The 15,966-nt window shown below is 49.9% G+C and overlaps 2 long non-coding RNA genes across 2 annotated transcripts; both read left to right on the forward strand.

Annotated features, from left to right (window-relative positions):
• Positions 1-639: 639 nt before the first annotated feature.
• LOC309678606 lies at positions 640-2,853 on the forward strand. Its single transcript, XR_014269766.1, has 4 exons — positions 640-726; positions 1,863-1,921; positions 2,399-2,493; positions 2,837-2,853. It is a non-coding gene; the product is annotated as an uncharacterized lncRNA (long non-coding RNA).
• Positions 2,854-5,015: 2,162 nt separating this feature from the next.
• Positions 5,016-6,346, forward strand: LOC309678672. The gene is made up of 3 exons (XR_014269772.1): positions 5,016-5,085; positions 5,205-5,258; positions 6,241-6,346. It is a non-coding gene; the product is annotated as an uncharacterized lncRNA (long non-coding RNA).
• Positions 6,347-15,966: the final 9,620 nt, after the last annotated feature.

A 15,966-nucleotide genomic window follows, 5' to 3' on the forward strand; every position in this document is an offset into this window, starting at 1 on the left:
GATCCGCTGGAGGCGAGCCGGCTCCGGGCAGCCCCCGGCAGTTACCCGAGAGCTGACGGAACGCAAGAGGGGAAGAAGGCGGGCACCCCCGTCAGGGGCAGACGCCGGGCGCCTCCGCAGCTCGTCAGAGCTCCCCCGGAGTCTCCCCCGTCACCCCCACCGCCCTGTCCCCCCCCCGCAGAGGCGGGCCCTCGCGCCGGCGCAGCGGCCGCTGCCCCCGGAGCTGGGGAGCGCCGTCCCCCCTCGAAGTGCCTGACCCCGGGGAGCGCTGCGGGGACCGGGCTGCGCAACCGGTGTATTTTGTGCTGTGCCACACAAATCTCTACAGCTTTTAAGAAGCCAAAGCCGTGTTTTGGGGGATTACGGCCCCGACAGGCCCGGCAACGGCCCCGCGCCGCCGCGGGCGCCTCCTCACCATGGCAACGGCTCCCGGGCGGATGGGCGGTCCAATCACGGCGCGGGTCCCGCGCTCCGATTGGTCGGATCTCCTCGTCGGCGTGGGGCGCGGCGGCGATTTCCGGCGAGGCCGGGCCAATGGAGCGGGGCCTCTCTGGGAGGAGTGCGGACGGCGACCAATGGGCGCGCGGCATGGGCGGGCCGTGGTGGGCGCTCCGGCAGCGGAAGGGGCCGGGGAAAAATGGCGCCCAGTTCGAAGACGGAGCGGAGCGTCCCTGAGAGAAGCGGGGCTGGGCCGGGCCCGTGCTGAGGCAGCTGGAGCGCGCCGAGGTGAGCGGGAGGCCCGAGGACGCCTCGAGGAGGGCCGCTGAGGGAGGCTGGGGGAACGGGGGGCCTGAGCGGGGGGCACTGTAGGCTCGGAGCGGGGGTGGCTGGGCCCGGCTCCCCGTGGGGTGCCTTCGGCGTGTGGGGCTTGGGGTGCGGGGCTGGTGGTGCCGGAGAAATAAAGGCCGAAAGGGCGATAGTGAAGCGGCGCCCGGGCCGTGCTGGCGCTGCCCTGCAGCGCGGTGGGGTCGGGCCCTCCCCGAAAGCGTCTGTGGGCCCTGGGGGTGGCGGGCTGTAGGGTGGCTGCGCTCGGCCCGGCCCTCAGCGTGGCCCGCGGGGGCTGCCGAGGGGGTGAGGAAGCAGAGAGGGTGAGCCGGTTCGGGGCCCGAGACGGAGAGCAGGTCTTCTGCCCCTGGAGCTGGAAAGCGGGCTCCCGGGGCTGGTTTGGGGGTTCATAAACAGGCGGAGTTGTGTGGCTTTGGGCTGAGGAGCAGGGGTGCAGTCCTGCGTTTTGGGGGCTTGAGAACGGGCCCAGCAGGTGAGGCTTGGGGCTCAGAAGCAGGCACTAAATGAGCTGGTTTGGGGGTTGAGAGCAGAGTCCAGTCTGGCTGGTTTTGCAGGGGCCGGGGGAGGAGGCAGAGAGGGGCGGGAAGGCGTTGGGGGCTGCGGGGAAAAGCAGGGGGTGGGCAAGGTGCGTGGACCCTCCCCGCAGGTGGGGGTCTGGGGCTTCAAGTAGCCAGAGCTTGGCAAGCAGGAGCTGGAGGGAGATGGGGCGTCCTCTGTCCGGAGCGTGCATTAGCCAGAGGCAAGGCTCCCGGCGGCAGCAGTAATGAGCAGGAGCTGCAATTAGCCGGAGCGTGTGTTAGCTGGAGCACCCGCCGGCCAAACTGCGCTCCCCCGCAGGGCTGAAGAGCGGCCGGGCGCAGGCCGGGCTGTCCCGAGCGAGGAGCTGCGAGCAGAGGGGAGGCGAGCGGTCCTTCTGCCGGCGGGGAGCCCGGCCTCTTGCCGGGGGGGCTAAAACCCCGCCAGGCACCTGTCTGGGCCCCGCTCCCGAGGGCAGAGGTGGGGTGGGGGTCCCCCGGCTTGTGCCCGTTGTCTGGCTTGCGACAAAGAGGGTCATTTCTTGCCTCCTCTTTTTCCAGTGTCCCCTTGTGCGTCCCGGGAAGAAAATCCTGCGGGGTTGATTCCGCCAGCTGCTCAGGTAATGGCAGGCGTGGGGCTGGGGGAACGGGGAGAAACGTTTGTGAGTTCAGGGGCGCTACAGGTACTCCACGTCAAACGGGCAGAAAAGGCAAACTTGCTGCCAGCGCAGACAAGCTCATGCAGGATTGCAGTGAACAGAGCATGCCTCCTTCCCGAATTGGTGCCTGGGTAGTTAGGAATGTCTTCGTCTGGGGTGAAAGAGCCAACTTCCCTCTCGGATAAATTAAGAGCTGCCCGATACCTTCTTTAGGGTCTGGTGTTTCTCGTCTGTTTGTTCGTGCTAATTTTATGGGCAAGTTGGAAACAGCCTTTTCTCTTTCCCTGTGTAACTGAATTGTTAGGAGTCTGTGGTGTGAGCATGGTTAATTTTGGAGCACCTAGGTGCCAGTGGAAATGTAATGAATGAAACGCGATGGAAACTGATGTTTTGCTTGATTTTTACTTAACTTTTTTTTTTTTTTTTTTTTCCTTTGAGTGTCGACGGCATGTTGTCCTGTGGCTCTTGACCATCTGGAGAACGGGCCTGGAAGAAATCATTGCTTTTTCGGAAGGAGGCGGTTCAGCGGGATGGTGGGTTGCTGTACCCTGTAACAAAAATGTTCACCTTGGGCCGTCTAGGGTGAGGAAACCTTGGCTGTACGTAGGCTTGAGAAAATGCACCTGTCCGTGTCTGTCACCTACGTGCAGCCGGGAAGGTGGCTCTAGTGCAAGTGAAGCTGCTGGTGAGTCAACGAAAGGCAGGCTTGTCTGAAAAATGCAAGAGTTCTTGTGGCCTGCCCCAAGAAGCCTCCCAAAGGTGACGCCAAGTACTTTTTCCTCCGCTCAGCTGTCGTCTTGGCAAACCTTCAGGGAAGAAGGCAGCTTGAGATTCCTCCCCAGCTTTAAGCTAAAGGTTTTTTTCCTCTCTCGGCAGATCGCCTTTCTCTGCGGTCGCCCTTTCTTCTGCCGTGATGGTACGGGGCAGAGGGAAAGGATCCAGAGTGGTCTGCCAGGACGAGGTACGTCTCCCATGTGCGTCTGCCTTTTTCCTAAGGTCCTTGCCGTGTGGGCTTTGAAGCTAACGTCATGGATGTGCCGACTCTCCTCCTGTAGTTTTTCAATGAAATATTTGAACACGATTACTAAAAATAAGGTGTGTTCCGGAGCACGTTGCGCCCATGGGAAGCTTGCTTCCCTCCGCTTATTTTCTCCTCCCGCAAGCCTGATCTTTTTCTGTGTGCTTACCGTTAACTGGCACTGTGCAAACAATGTTGTACTAAAAGAGGGAAGAAAGCGTTCGTAAGGGTTCAGATGTTCCGAAGAAAGACTTTGTTTTCATGGTAAAAGCTTTATGCTTTTTCAGTCTGCAAGTTTTTAAAATACCTTCCAGTAGTACTGGAAAACTTTACTGCGATACTAGCCTCTGTACGAAAAGCCGTTGAGGTCAGAGAAGAGAGAGGGGCAAAGCGGGGTGGCTTCTGCGTGTTTTCCAGGCTTTGCCAAGAAGCATTACAGCCTTGTAACTGGTGACAGTGAGTCCCGATGTGGTTTTGGTGACAAGAAGGGTTCCAAGGTTTTCGGCAACGAGGCTATGTGTGCTCTCCGCTCTGCTCTCCGCTCTGCTCTCCGCTCTGCTCTCCGCTCTGCTCTCCGCTCTGCTCTCCGCTCTGCTCTCCGCTCTGCTCTCCGCTCTGCTCTCCGCTCTGCTTTTTTTTTTTAAACCAAGTCCTCTTCCTTCCCAAGGCCCAAGAACAGCCCATCTTCCAAATTTGGAGGCATTGCCGGTCTTTGGTTCTCCGTAGTAACAGGCGAGGCATCATAAAAACACGTTCTTCTCCATGTTCAGCACAGCCGAAAGCGTCAGCCCATCTGCTGGTCCTTTTTGGTAGCGTTATGGATTGTGGGAGTGGGGATTTTATCTCTCCCCTTCCCCCCCCCCCCCCCCCCCCCCCGAGTAAAACCATATGGGGGATTTTTTATCTTGCTAATTTTTCTATCCCAAATTAAACTTTAAAAAAGATTACGATCGTAGAATTTACAAACGGATTTGCGTTGTTTAAACTGCAACTACCAAATGGCTGTAGCATACAATCTGTTAGGTGTGCTTTGGCAATTAGGTATTTGTTCTGAGGCTTTAAAAACAGGGCCGTTTTTTAAATTACATTTAAACGTTTACCAAAGGAAATGTTTAAAACCAAATGCGTAAACAAAGGAAACGTTTAAAAAGAGGCAACTGAATGTCAGCAGGGTTTTATTGGCAATCTTGAGACGGAGTGCTCTGAAGTTCTTGAATGCTGTCTGGCTGTCAGCGGTGCCTTTCCCCGGCAGTTCAGCAGCATTTCTCCTGGGCAGGGCAGCCAGCCAGACGTCCCTGCTAATCGTGCAGCACCCAACCCCCCCACCCCGAATCAAATTATAGCTGTGTATTTTGGAGATGGATGGCTTAATGGTATGGATTGACAGCTGGGCAAGTTCATTTAGTGCCAAAGGAAAGTCAAATATGGTTATAGTATAAGTATTTTTATTGGAGAGAGAGAGATAGAGAGAGAGCGAGAGAGAGAGAGCTCTCTAAGCATACGTGCACCTCTTCAGCATGGAGTGAAGGACTGAGCTTTGTTGGTTCTTGTTCATTGCCCTCTTCAGAGTTTTACCGTTCCCTTTTGGCTGTACTGACCCAGCAAGGTGTGCAGCAGCGGCGGCGGCAGTGGTGGCCCGAGGGCTGTAGCTGTTTTAGGGGGTCCGTCACGTCGATTGTGGTCACGGCCCAGCCCTGTGCGGCAGCCTGGCAGGGGGATGTCCCCGTGGCAGCGGCAGCGCCGTGAGGAAGGGAGGAGGCGTTCCCCAGGGCCAGCCCGAGGGTTTACTGTTGTGCTCAGAATGGCACCAATTAGTCTTAATACTGACTGGAAGAGTTGCAGTCGCTCTGGCTTTGAAAGGCCACGCTGTATTTCACGCTGAGCTGCTTCCCTGGAGTCCTCCTGTAGCTCAGCTGCTGTCCCGTCCCTCAGTGTGAGGGAATTCCTCTGCTTTCTTCTGTGCTCTTTGTTAATCTGCTGAAATATAATTGGGGCTTTTTGTGTTTCAGGTGTCTCGCTGTACGGTATTAGTGACGCTCAGTAGACCCCCCTGCCCAGGTTTGCCTGCCGGAGGTTGAGCGCCCCGAGGGGACGGGACCAGCCCTGGGTGCGGTTGCTTTGTGCCTTCTTTTGTGGGGCGGGGGGGTGGTGGTGGGGTGGTGGGGGTGGTGGGAATAAAAAGGGGTGTGCATGTCTGTGTGTGTGTGATGATGTCATTTGGGGCAGCCCAAGGTCCCTGGGGACGATGACGATGATGATGACGACGTGGCGGAGGAGCAGGTGAGTGGGGGCTGGTTGTGGATGTGTGTCACACAGGGGTTGTTCCAGAAGAGGTATGTCACAGCCCAAAAATTTTTGAAAAGTTTTTGGGTGTTTATAAAACATGAAAACCTGTAAGTAGGGGCGTGAGGCATTGAAAGAGAGAAAAATCTTTAAATTTTATATATATTGATAAATAATATTTGTGTGTAATTTCAAAATAAAAACCTGTATTTTCAACCATTCTATGATTCTGTATTACAGAAGGGATTTTATATTTTGGAAAATATTTTTAAAATATTTATTTGTAAAAAGATGTTTAAGTGTCAAAATATTTTTCAACAGGCAATTAATTAGGTGTTCTATATAATGAATATTAATATATATTTTGTAATAGATACGTCTAAACAGATATTCTATATTAGTGTAAACCATTAATATATATTCCCTAAATATATCTATGTAAATAGACACATAATTGTAAATGTCTACGCTATGTAATGTTTTTAAAATGCAAAGAATGCTTATTTATCATAAGGATTTAAAATCTTGCCCTCGCTCTAATCTCTATTTGAAGGGGCCATGTATACAGAGCAGGAGCTGCCACCACTGCCCCAAAATACACTAAACCTCCTGACTCTGGGTCCAAATGGATTAAACCGGGCTGAGACCGGTCACTGCGCATCACCCTGATGAGCGCTCAGGGCCAGACAATGAATGGGGTGCTACTGCCCCCCTGGGAGCTGCTCACACGCAGTGGTGCCCCCCCCTTTCCTCTACCCGGTGGTGGTTTGCCGTACTCGCTGTTGCCGCCCGGCCATGTGCGCAGCCTCCCAGAGGCCAGGCTGGCACCCACAGTGCTGACTGAGGGCGAAGCAGCAGCGGCTGGGCTCTGGCGGCCTCCCCGCCACCTGGAGCGGGCACTGTGCCACCCGCCCGCAGCGATGGCTGTCCCGCCCGGCCCTGAGAGCGGCCATCATCGATCTGGTACTGTCTCTAACAGCGCTGCGGAGTCGCACTGAAGTTCCCGTCAGTTTTCCAGAAGTCCATCTGTATGATCCCGCGGTCCTCCAGCACACCGGAACTGCCCATCAGTTTTCCGGAAGTCCATCTCTATTGTCCAGGGGTCCTCCAGCACAGCGGAAGTGCCCGTCAGTCCTCCGCCATTGATTTCTATGGCCCCACGGTCCTCCAGGATACTGGAAATGCCTGTCAGTCCTCATGTCAATATCTATTGCCCCGCAGTCCTGCAGAGCACCCAAAGTGCCTGTGCGTTCTCTGGAAATGATGTGCTCCATAACAGCATGCTTCCCAAGCTACACGAAATGGTTTAGAATTAACTGCAGAAATATCTAAAGATTACAAACCTAAATCCACCAGTATGAAATTGTCTTTTCCACAATAACACATCGACATAATTGAACACAAGGGGTTTGATAATTGCTGGATGCAAGTTGAGACTCCCAGAAGGAAAAAAAACCAGGTTCAGTGCTTTATGGACTCCGACCTGAAGGCAGGTGAGAAAATGAGCTGCTGCTCCTGTGGTGGCTTTTTTATGCCTTCTGTGGTTGGCCCCACACCTTTCCCAGGGGATTGTGGGAAGGGCGGTGGGCAGTGCCAGGGGTCTACCAGCCACAGCCTCTGAAGAGGGAGGTATTTCTGCCCGTGGACTTCTGCTTTGTAGGTGCTCTATTGGTCTTTCAGTTGAATGCAGCTTTGGAGCCAGCTCAGCTATTTGGGCAGGTGTGTTTTGGCGTTTAGAGAAGCAGAGCTAATAAGTTTGTGATAAGACCTTCAGGGCCAGTTAAGGTTCAGCAGCCTATATAGTAGAAAGTAGACTTGTGTGCTGCTTTTCTTTTTTTTTTTTTTTTTTTTTTTTTTAAGGTCAGTAATTTTGTAATGAGTGTTCAGGGATGGTAAGGTGGTGTAATAGTACGCTTTTCTTTTTTATTATTCTAGGTGCACTGCATTTTCCTAGAATTACTGACTTCATTGAAGATTGAACTTTGTTTTTTTTTTTTTTTTCACCAGTTTTGCTGTATACGGTGTAAGTTGCTGATGTAATTTCTCTTAATAGGACCGATGATGAGATTAGCTAGCAGCTATGGAATGTTAGCATTTCTCAAGAAAGCAGCAGGAACATCAGGCACGGTGTCTTTCAGGGTATGGGATGGCTCATCACCTTTCTCCATTGCCCACAGAGTACCACATTGTGCCTAGAACCTTTGCAGCTTGTGGCAGGCTCCTCGTCGATTGTGTCAGGGCTTCCTTTACTTTGTGGGTTTGTAGCAGAGCCCAAAGTCCGTGGGAAGACAGAAGATAGGAGGTGCCTGCAGAACCCAGGGCACGGCTCAGAAGAGCAGCTCCTGAGGAGCGGCTGATGTAGGGGGTTCAGAGGGACTAATACAGGGCAGGAGCTGTCTGGAAGAAGCGGGGTTCCTTCCCTGACAGTTCAGGAGAAGAGAAGGGGTTTCTAAAGCTTTTGGACCGGGGGATGGCTAGGAAAGGGAGGAGCGTTCGTCAGCCTCTCTCAGATTGGATTTCGGTGTCGATGAGGTCTGTTCTGTTCTATTCTCTCTGCATTTGATGGGAGTTATGTCAAAGTCACAAGAGACGTAGCATAAACTATGCAGACCTCTGTATCACAATATGCAGGTCTGAATGTCAGCTGAGTCTCATCTCGTAAGACATGAAGCAGCACCGTGCTGCCTTGTGTTTTGTCTTGCATTGCAGCATGCTGTACCATGTTGTGTCTCGACAGTGAACTAAGAGTGTGTTGTGTTGTGTGGCGTTACATTTGCACGTGCACTGCACAGCTCAATGTATCTGTCTATTGCGTGGCATTGTAGAGCCAGTGTAGAGGGTTAAAGTAACTGAGGTTCCTGTGCACGTGAGTTGGAGTCGAACAGATCACAGTTGGATCGTGAGGTAACACGAGGTGAGCCAGTAACGCAGCTATGGTTTTCTTCTTGTTGCAGGCATGTTCTGGCAAGTCTCTATAAATTGTTGAGGCATTGAGGTCCGAGAAGCAGCGTGACAGGCCTCAGAGCTGTCGGTTCCTTTGGGGCAGATCAGTCATTACGATGCTCTGGATTTTCAAGTGCCACGGAGGATTTTGGGACTCCAGGTTGGCTTTTTTGGGGACTGGCTCTTCCTCTGGGGCTCTGTGTTGGATTTTCCAAGGGCCAGCTTGTCCTCTGGGGTTCCGGCTCGTCTCTTCCAGGTCCTGGCTCCGCCTCTGGGGCTCTGGGTCAGCTGATATGGGGGCTTGTCGGAGTGGGATTGTGTCCCAGAGTAACGACGTAGCCTCAATGTGAGTATGGTTGTTCTTGTTTATTAGGTATTTTAGCAGAGTATATATAGGCTTGCTAGTAGCAGAGTATATAAAGGCTTACAAAAATAACACACACAAACAACATGGTGAATATATATATGTTTACAGAAATAACACATAAACAACACGGTGATTGGTTTAACCCTCTTGCTTACATGTAACGCCCCCCAACCTCATCAGCGATGTGCTATGTCCATGGACATAGCACATGCTGATTGTTTTCCCTTCTGCAGTTTAGCTCTCAGACCAAGTTTGTTCCCACATTGTTCAGAATAGACTTCAAGGACAGCACGCGTAGGCCTCTCTGCCTGGTTAAAATCCTGAGTTGCTCATTGGAATCAGATTGTGACCTCTCGCCCTCGGGAATTCTTCCACAGGGGCTGGCTCCTCCTTTGGGGCTCCAGGTCAGCTTTTCCAAGTCCTGGCTCATCCTCTGGGGCTCCATGTTGGCTTTTCTGGGGGCCAGCTCTTCATTTCAAGCTCTCAGTTGGCTTTTCTGGGGCTGGCTCCACCTTGGGAGCTTTGTGTTGGCTTTTCCAAGGGCTGTCTCTTCTCTGGGTTGCCTTTTCTGGGTGCTAACTGCACTTCCGGGTCTCTGGGTCAAATTTCCCACAGGCCAGCTCCTTTTCTCACACTCCAGTTGGTTTTGGTCTTTTTTTTTTCTTGGGTGCTGACTACTACTTTGGGGTTCTGGGTTGGCCTCTCCAGAGGCTGGCTCCTTTTCTGGGGCTCAAGTCCACAGGCCAGATCCTCCTTTGGGGCTCCAGGTTAGCTTTTCTGGGGCGTGGCTGGCCCTTTTCAACAGGGAGCCCTTGGGGGGGTGGGGATGGTGGTGTGAGTGTACCCTGAGGGTGGCAGGGGGAACTGAGTCCTGTGACTTTTGTGACCCCCCTAGTTGTGTAGCACACACACAAAAAAAAAAACAAACAGTGAAATTATAACTGTATTTTAGAGATAGAATAATGGTATCGATTCACAGCTGGGCAAGTTCAATTAGTGCCAAAGGCAAGTCAAATACTTTTATAGTATAGCTATTTTTATTGGGTGTATATAAACATAGGCACACCTATTCTGCATCAATTGAATGACTGAGCTTTGTTCCTTCTTGTTCCTTGCCCTCTCTGGGTTTTACCCTGCCCTTTCAGCTTTATTGACCCAGCAAGGTGTGCAGCAGCAGCAGCATTGCGAGGGCTGTTTGAGGGGGTTGGTAGCATGGATTCTGGTCACGGCTCAGCCCCGTGTGGCAGCCTGGCAGAGGGATGTCTCCACCGCAGCGTGTGAGGAAGGGAGGAGGTGTTCCCCAGGGCCAGCCCGAGGGTTTACTGTTGTGCTCAGAATGGCGCCAATTAGTCTTAATACTGACTGGAAGAGTTGCAGTCGCTCTGGCTTTGAAAGGCCACGCTGTATTTCATGCTGAGCTGCTTCCCTGGAGTCCTCCTGTAGCTCAGCTGCTGTCCCGTCCCTCAGTGTGAGGGAATTCCCCTGCTCTCTTCTGTGCTCTTTGTTAACCTGCTGAAATATATTTGGGGATTTTTGTTCTACAGGTGTCTGGTTGTCTGGGTCTGGCGATGCTCAATAGATGCCCCGCCCCCAGGTTTGCCTGCCAGTAGTTGAGCGCCCCGAGGGGAAGGGGCCAGCCCTGGGTGCCTTGTGGCTTTGCACCTTTTTTTGGGAAATAAAAAGAGGGGTGTGATGATGTCATTTGGGGCCCTCAATTGTCACCGGGAGGGTGATGATGCGTTGGAGGAGCAGGTGCCTGCGGGACAAGGGGGGTCACAGCCCAAAAATGTTAGACAATTCATGGGGGGATTAAAAAATAAAACCTGTAAATACAGGCGTGAGACAACGAAATAGAGAAAAATCTTTCATTTTTTTATATATTGAAAAATAATATTGATATCTTTATAGAAGGAGTTCAAAATAAAAACCTTTATCTACTCTATTATATAAAGGATTTTAGAATACTAAAAGATGTGTCCCATAGCCCATCTTTGCCTTTATCATTTTCTCTCTGCCTGGCTCCCTGTCCCTATTCCTTAATTGCTCTGTCTCTTCCCTTCAGCTCATGGAGGTTTTTTGGTATGTCTCAATTTATCTCTGTCCACCTCACTGTCCCCTTTTTTAATTCCTTCCTCTCTGTCCTGTGGCCCATTGCGCCTTTTTTTTTTTTCCCCCTCCTATCTCTGTCAGTGTGGTTCCCTGTCGCTGCCTCCTTCCTGGCCTGTTAGCCCATCGCTGTTGTCTTGGGTTTACCATGTGAGGTGGTGTTAGCTGGGGCAGGGCCTACAGGGGTGGGTTCTGTGAGATGGCACTGGGTCTTAGTCCCATGTTGGGCACAGCCAGTTCCCACTCTGCAACGGGTGTGCCTCTGGTCAAAGCTGAGCCCATCAGCAGCGCCGGTAGGAAGCAGAGCAGAGATTCTCCTGCAGCCTGTGGTGAAGACCATGGTGAGGCAGGCTGTCCCCCTGCAGCTTGTGGAGGTCCAGGGTGGAGCCAACATACCCCTGCAGCACATGGAGGAACCGAGGCTGGAGCAGGTGGCTGTGCCTGAAGGAAGCTGAGAGCTTGTGCTGGAGCAGGCTCCTGGCAGGACCTGCGGCCCTGTGGGAGGGACCCCACACTGGAGCAGAAAAAGAGCCTGAGGAGGAAGGATCCACAGAGACAAAGTGTAATGAACTGACCGCCACCCCTGTGCCATGTCCCCCTGCGTTGGTCAGGGGTGGGACGTAGAGAAGTCAGGAGAGAAGAGGAGCGCAGGAAAAGAGGGAGGGGTGGCAGGAAGGTGTTTTTTGGATTTGTTCCTATTTGCATTATCTGAGGAACAATGACTTAATTTCCCCAGGTTGTGCCTGGTTTGCCTGTGACAGTAATTGGTAAATAATCTCTTTGTCTTTATCTTGACCTATAAGCTTGTCTGCTGTATTTTCTCTCCCTCTCCTGTTTCTTAATCCGTTTGCTTTTTAAATTTTATCACTAGGTGAACTTTTATTCAGTTAGCTATCCCCATTTTGTAATGTTTTCCTGTCTGCCTCTTACCCTGTCGCCATATCTCTTTCTATGTCTACTTTTATGAAGTTGCCAATACTGATTTTTTAAGTGTTCTGTGCTGGTCATGTACCCTGTTGCCTTTAAAGATTTTTATTTAGTTTGCTGTCCCTATATTTTCTTTTTTTTTTTTTTATTTCTTTGTCTAATTACTCTTACTTTTAACTTGTTCTTTCTATCTGCTTTTATCTCATCTGTTTTTATTTTAACCTTTTTTCTTCTTTCATTAATGCTGATGTTTTTGAAAATCTTCATTCTACGTGTCTGATTCAGTTAGCTGTTCATATTTTCTGGTTTTTTGCCTGTTTACCTAATACCCGTCTCTTGTTAAATTTTCTACTGTTTTCCCATTTCTCTTTATTGCTTATCTTTTTTAATTTTCTTGTCTTTCCTTAGTGCCATCGCTTTTAAAATTCTCTTTTACATCTGTTTTAGTTTGCCGTTAATCTTTGTCTTTACTTCCCCTGTTGCCTATCGCTTTTTTAATGTTCTTGCTATGCCTACTTTTAGTCTCTTTGCCATCTTTTAAAAATTGCCTTCCTTTGTGCTATTGCTTTTAAAATTTTCTTTCTACTTCTGCATTTTAGTTTGCCTTTACTATTTGCTAATTTTTTCCTTGATTCTTTAATCATGGATGTTCTGAAGACTTTCTGTCAACATTTATCTCCTTTGCTGTCTGTATTTTTAACTATTTCTTGCCTTTCCTTAGTGCCCTCTCTTTTTAGATTTTCTTTCTACGTATTTTGAGATTGCCATCGCTATTTTTTTATTTTCTTTTTTATTTGCTCGATCCCCGTTACTTTTAAAATTTTCTGTCTGAGTTCTTTCCCTGAGACACCTGTCCTCTCTTTGTTTGTGCCTCAGAGCTCTCTTATCGTCCTCTCTGCCATCTAGTGTGCTTCCATTTGGTCCCCAGCCTCTCCGGACTCCCTCCTCACATCCCTGAGTCTTCTTTGGTCTCTCTGGACCATTCAGGACCCCTCTCACCATGTCGCAACACCGACGGATGCTTTCAAGGTTGCCCTTAGCACACCTTTAGCTTTATCGCAGGTGTCATACCCCTCTCGTTCCCTCGGAAGAGTTCCTGAGTCCATATCTGCGACACAGAGTGGGAAACCAAAGTTTTCCTTAGCGTATCTAGCTAGATAGGCAAAGCCTTAGACCGCAAGATGTAACTTAGCAATGTAGCAAACTTTGGCAGAACTCCTTCTTAGCACAAGAACAGCTAATAGTTTTGCATGACTTTGATGCATTGTAACCTAACTAACTTAATGAAATTGTATAAGTAATAATAATGAAGATTGTATACTTAACATTATGAATTAGAGCGACTGTTACAGTCAAGGGGAAACTATAATTCTTTGAAATGAAAAAAGGGACCGTTCTGCCGGGAACCATCAGAAGACAGATGACATACATCAACGGATGAGACAGAGAGATCCTGAAACTGCGTAAGAAAGTAAAATCACCTGCACTAAAACTCCAGTCACCAAAGGGGATACATAACCGTTGAACAATTTATTGGTCGAGAGCCACGCTCATCACGTGAACGTGTGCATGAATAGCTTACGCAATAGAATGTGAGGCTTTAAAAAGCACAGGAAAAGAACTCGCGGGGTTCCTCTTTGGAGGCTCCGAGCTCGAGCTGTTAATAAATCAACTTTGTGACAGAACCCGGGTTACGAACTCTTGATTTACAGTCAGAGGCTAAGACCGGTTCCACCTAGACTCCTTTCTGAGGAGTTTAGAAAGCATGGGGGTCCGGTCTGAATCTCGCGACTCTGGCGGGGAGGTGTTCCCAGACCGTTCTTCAAGACCCAGCCTGATCTTTCCGTCCTCTCTTCCCTCGAGCTGTGCCTCTATTAGTTCCCTGGCCCTCCAATGACACGTTTACTCTGTTGAGATTCAATCATCATGTTTCCAATCATTTTTCTGTCCCTCCGACTCCTGAGACTTTCCCTGCGCTCCACATCCATCTTGTAGCTCTTTAGGTGGGGCCATCTTTGAGCCGTAGAGCACTCATTCGTTCTTCTACACTACCTAGGATTGCTGCGTTCAGTCCCCCGATACCATCTGTACTCCACTCAGAGGATCACCAGAGTTTCTCCTTGTCATCCCCAAGCCTTCTTTTGTCCCTCATAGACACCCCTCTCCTCACCGTCAAGACGCTTCCCGAGACCCTCCTCGATCTCCCCAGTACCTCATAGCACTTAATCTCCCTTTCTTTCGGTCCGTCAGAGCCTCTGGTTTTTCTTTGCCATACAACGCTCCTTTGTTTTTCTCTCTGCTATTGAGGGTATCACCATTAGGTGCTTCTCTCACTCATTCATCTGTGATTTGCCCAGATGCCCTCCTGAAACTCCGAGGCATCCGCTGTGACTCTGAGCCTTCTTTTCTTACTCTGCCCCCTCCTAATGCCTCTACTCTCTATAGCCATGCGTTCCGAGTCCTTTCTCGTACTTCACAGCGCTCTTAGAGCGCTTCAGCTTCCTTTCGGTAGTATTTTTTTTGTGCGCCTCAGAGCTCCCTTAGCTTACTATTTGCAATTTAAGATGCCTTCATTCTGCCCCCAACGCCATGACAATATCTGTACTTTGTCAAAATCCCCTTTGGAATTCCTCATCTTTATTTTTGAGGCTTCTTTGAGCTCTCAGGCCCCATGGGACTCCTCCACTGCCCATGTCGAGCTCTTGTAACACAACCACTACGTCCTGGGGTCCCATTTTAGCTCCGGTGGGCACTCCACACCCCTCTTTTCCCCTCAGAACGCTCCACGAGTCCCCATCTCTTATTCTGGTCTGTCTTTTTGTCCTGTCACCCCTTCGGCGCGCCTCCAGTCAGTCCCCGGGTCCCCGAGGACATCTGTACTTTGCTCAATTCCCTTTCGAGCTCGTCCCATCTCCCCATCTCCTTTGGCCTCTCTGGCCCCTTTGGGACCTTTCTAATTCCTCTGACTGTGTCTCTTGTTCTGACAGAACTTTTTCCGAAGCCATCTGTATGCTCCAGAGCCACCAGTTTGGTGTCTGTCTTATAGTATGTTTCTACATTGTATCTGGTACCCTAAAGAGGCCTATCATCGGCTCAGATGTCCTCTTAGAAAGCCCTCATCTATTTTTATAGACATACTGCCCATGGTGGTTTTTGTTGTCTTTTGCAATTTATTTTTGTTCTACGTACTCAGGTGTTACTTAGAATGCTTCATACCATTTCTGATACTTTTCTTGAATTTCCACATGTTTTGGTGCTTTCTGTCCTTTCGGACTCATCTAGTTCTGTTAACGGTATCGGTCAAGGAGAGATCACGTAGGGCTCTAAATTGTCAGCACTTTACAGTAAATAACGTACGGTACAAGCAGAGATATTTTTGAGAAGATTTTCTCACGGGATCTAGTTCTGCTGTGTCGTTCAGTCCTAACCAGAACATAATTCGGGCAGAAGGTAGGTAGTATGCATGGTCCCTCTAAAAGTAAAGCATGACCCCGTAGCTCTGTATTTTGTTTGAAAGGAAACTAAAGCACATAAATTTTGATGATAACGTCATTATTACATTTAGTAAACTAGTGTCTTTTAGAGCTTAGTATGATTTCTAATTCTTTCTATCTACGCAATGGAACGTTAAGTTGAATTACTTACCCGGTCACGTTGCTGACGCCATTGCTTCGGTCACAGTAGAAAAGCAGGTATCGGCCTTTCTTGTAAGCGCCACTTTCCCTGCTCAGTCCCTCACGTGCTGTAAACTTAAGGCTGATGAGAAAAGGAGCTGCTACCCCTGCGGCGGCCTTTATGGCTTCTGCTGGTCCATCCCACCCCTTCCCGGGGGGTTGTGGGAAGGGCGGAAGGCGGGGCCCGGGGTATATGAGCCACAGCCTCTGTTGAGTGAGCTCATTCTGCAGGTGGGTGTCTCTCGTGAAGGTCTTTTGCTGAGCCTGTGGTCAAATGTAGTTTTGGAGCCAGCTCAGCTGTTCGGGCTGGTGTGCGTTCACATTTAGAGAAGGAGAACTCATAAGTTCTAGGAAAGACCTTCCAGACCAGTTAAAGTTCAGCAGTGTATTTAATAAAAAATAAATAAATGTGTTTTTTTTGGTTTTTTTTTTTTTTCCCTTTAATGTCAGTGGCTTTATGTTGAGCATTCAGGGATGGTAAGATGATTTAACAGTATGTATTTCTTTTTTTTCCAGGTACCCTGCATTTTCCTGGAATTCCTGACTTAATGGGAGATGGAACTTTGTGGGTTTTTCTCACCAGTTTTGTTACATACAGTGTAAGTTGCTAATATAAATTTTCTTAATAGGAGCAACAATAAGATTATTTAGCGGGCGTTAGGGTGAGCACCTTGTATACATCCATATA

This window comes from Vanellus vanellus, assembly GCF_965231255.1.
Source record: "Vanellus vanellus genome assembly, chromosome: 16".
Lineage (NCBI taxonomy): Eukaryota > Metazoa > Chordata > Aves > Charadriiformes > Charadriidae > Vanellus > Vanellus vanellus.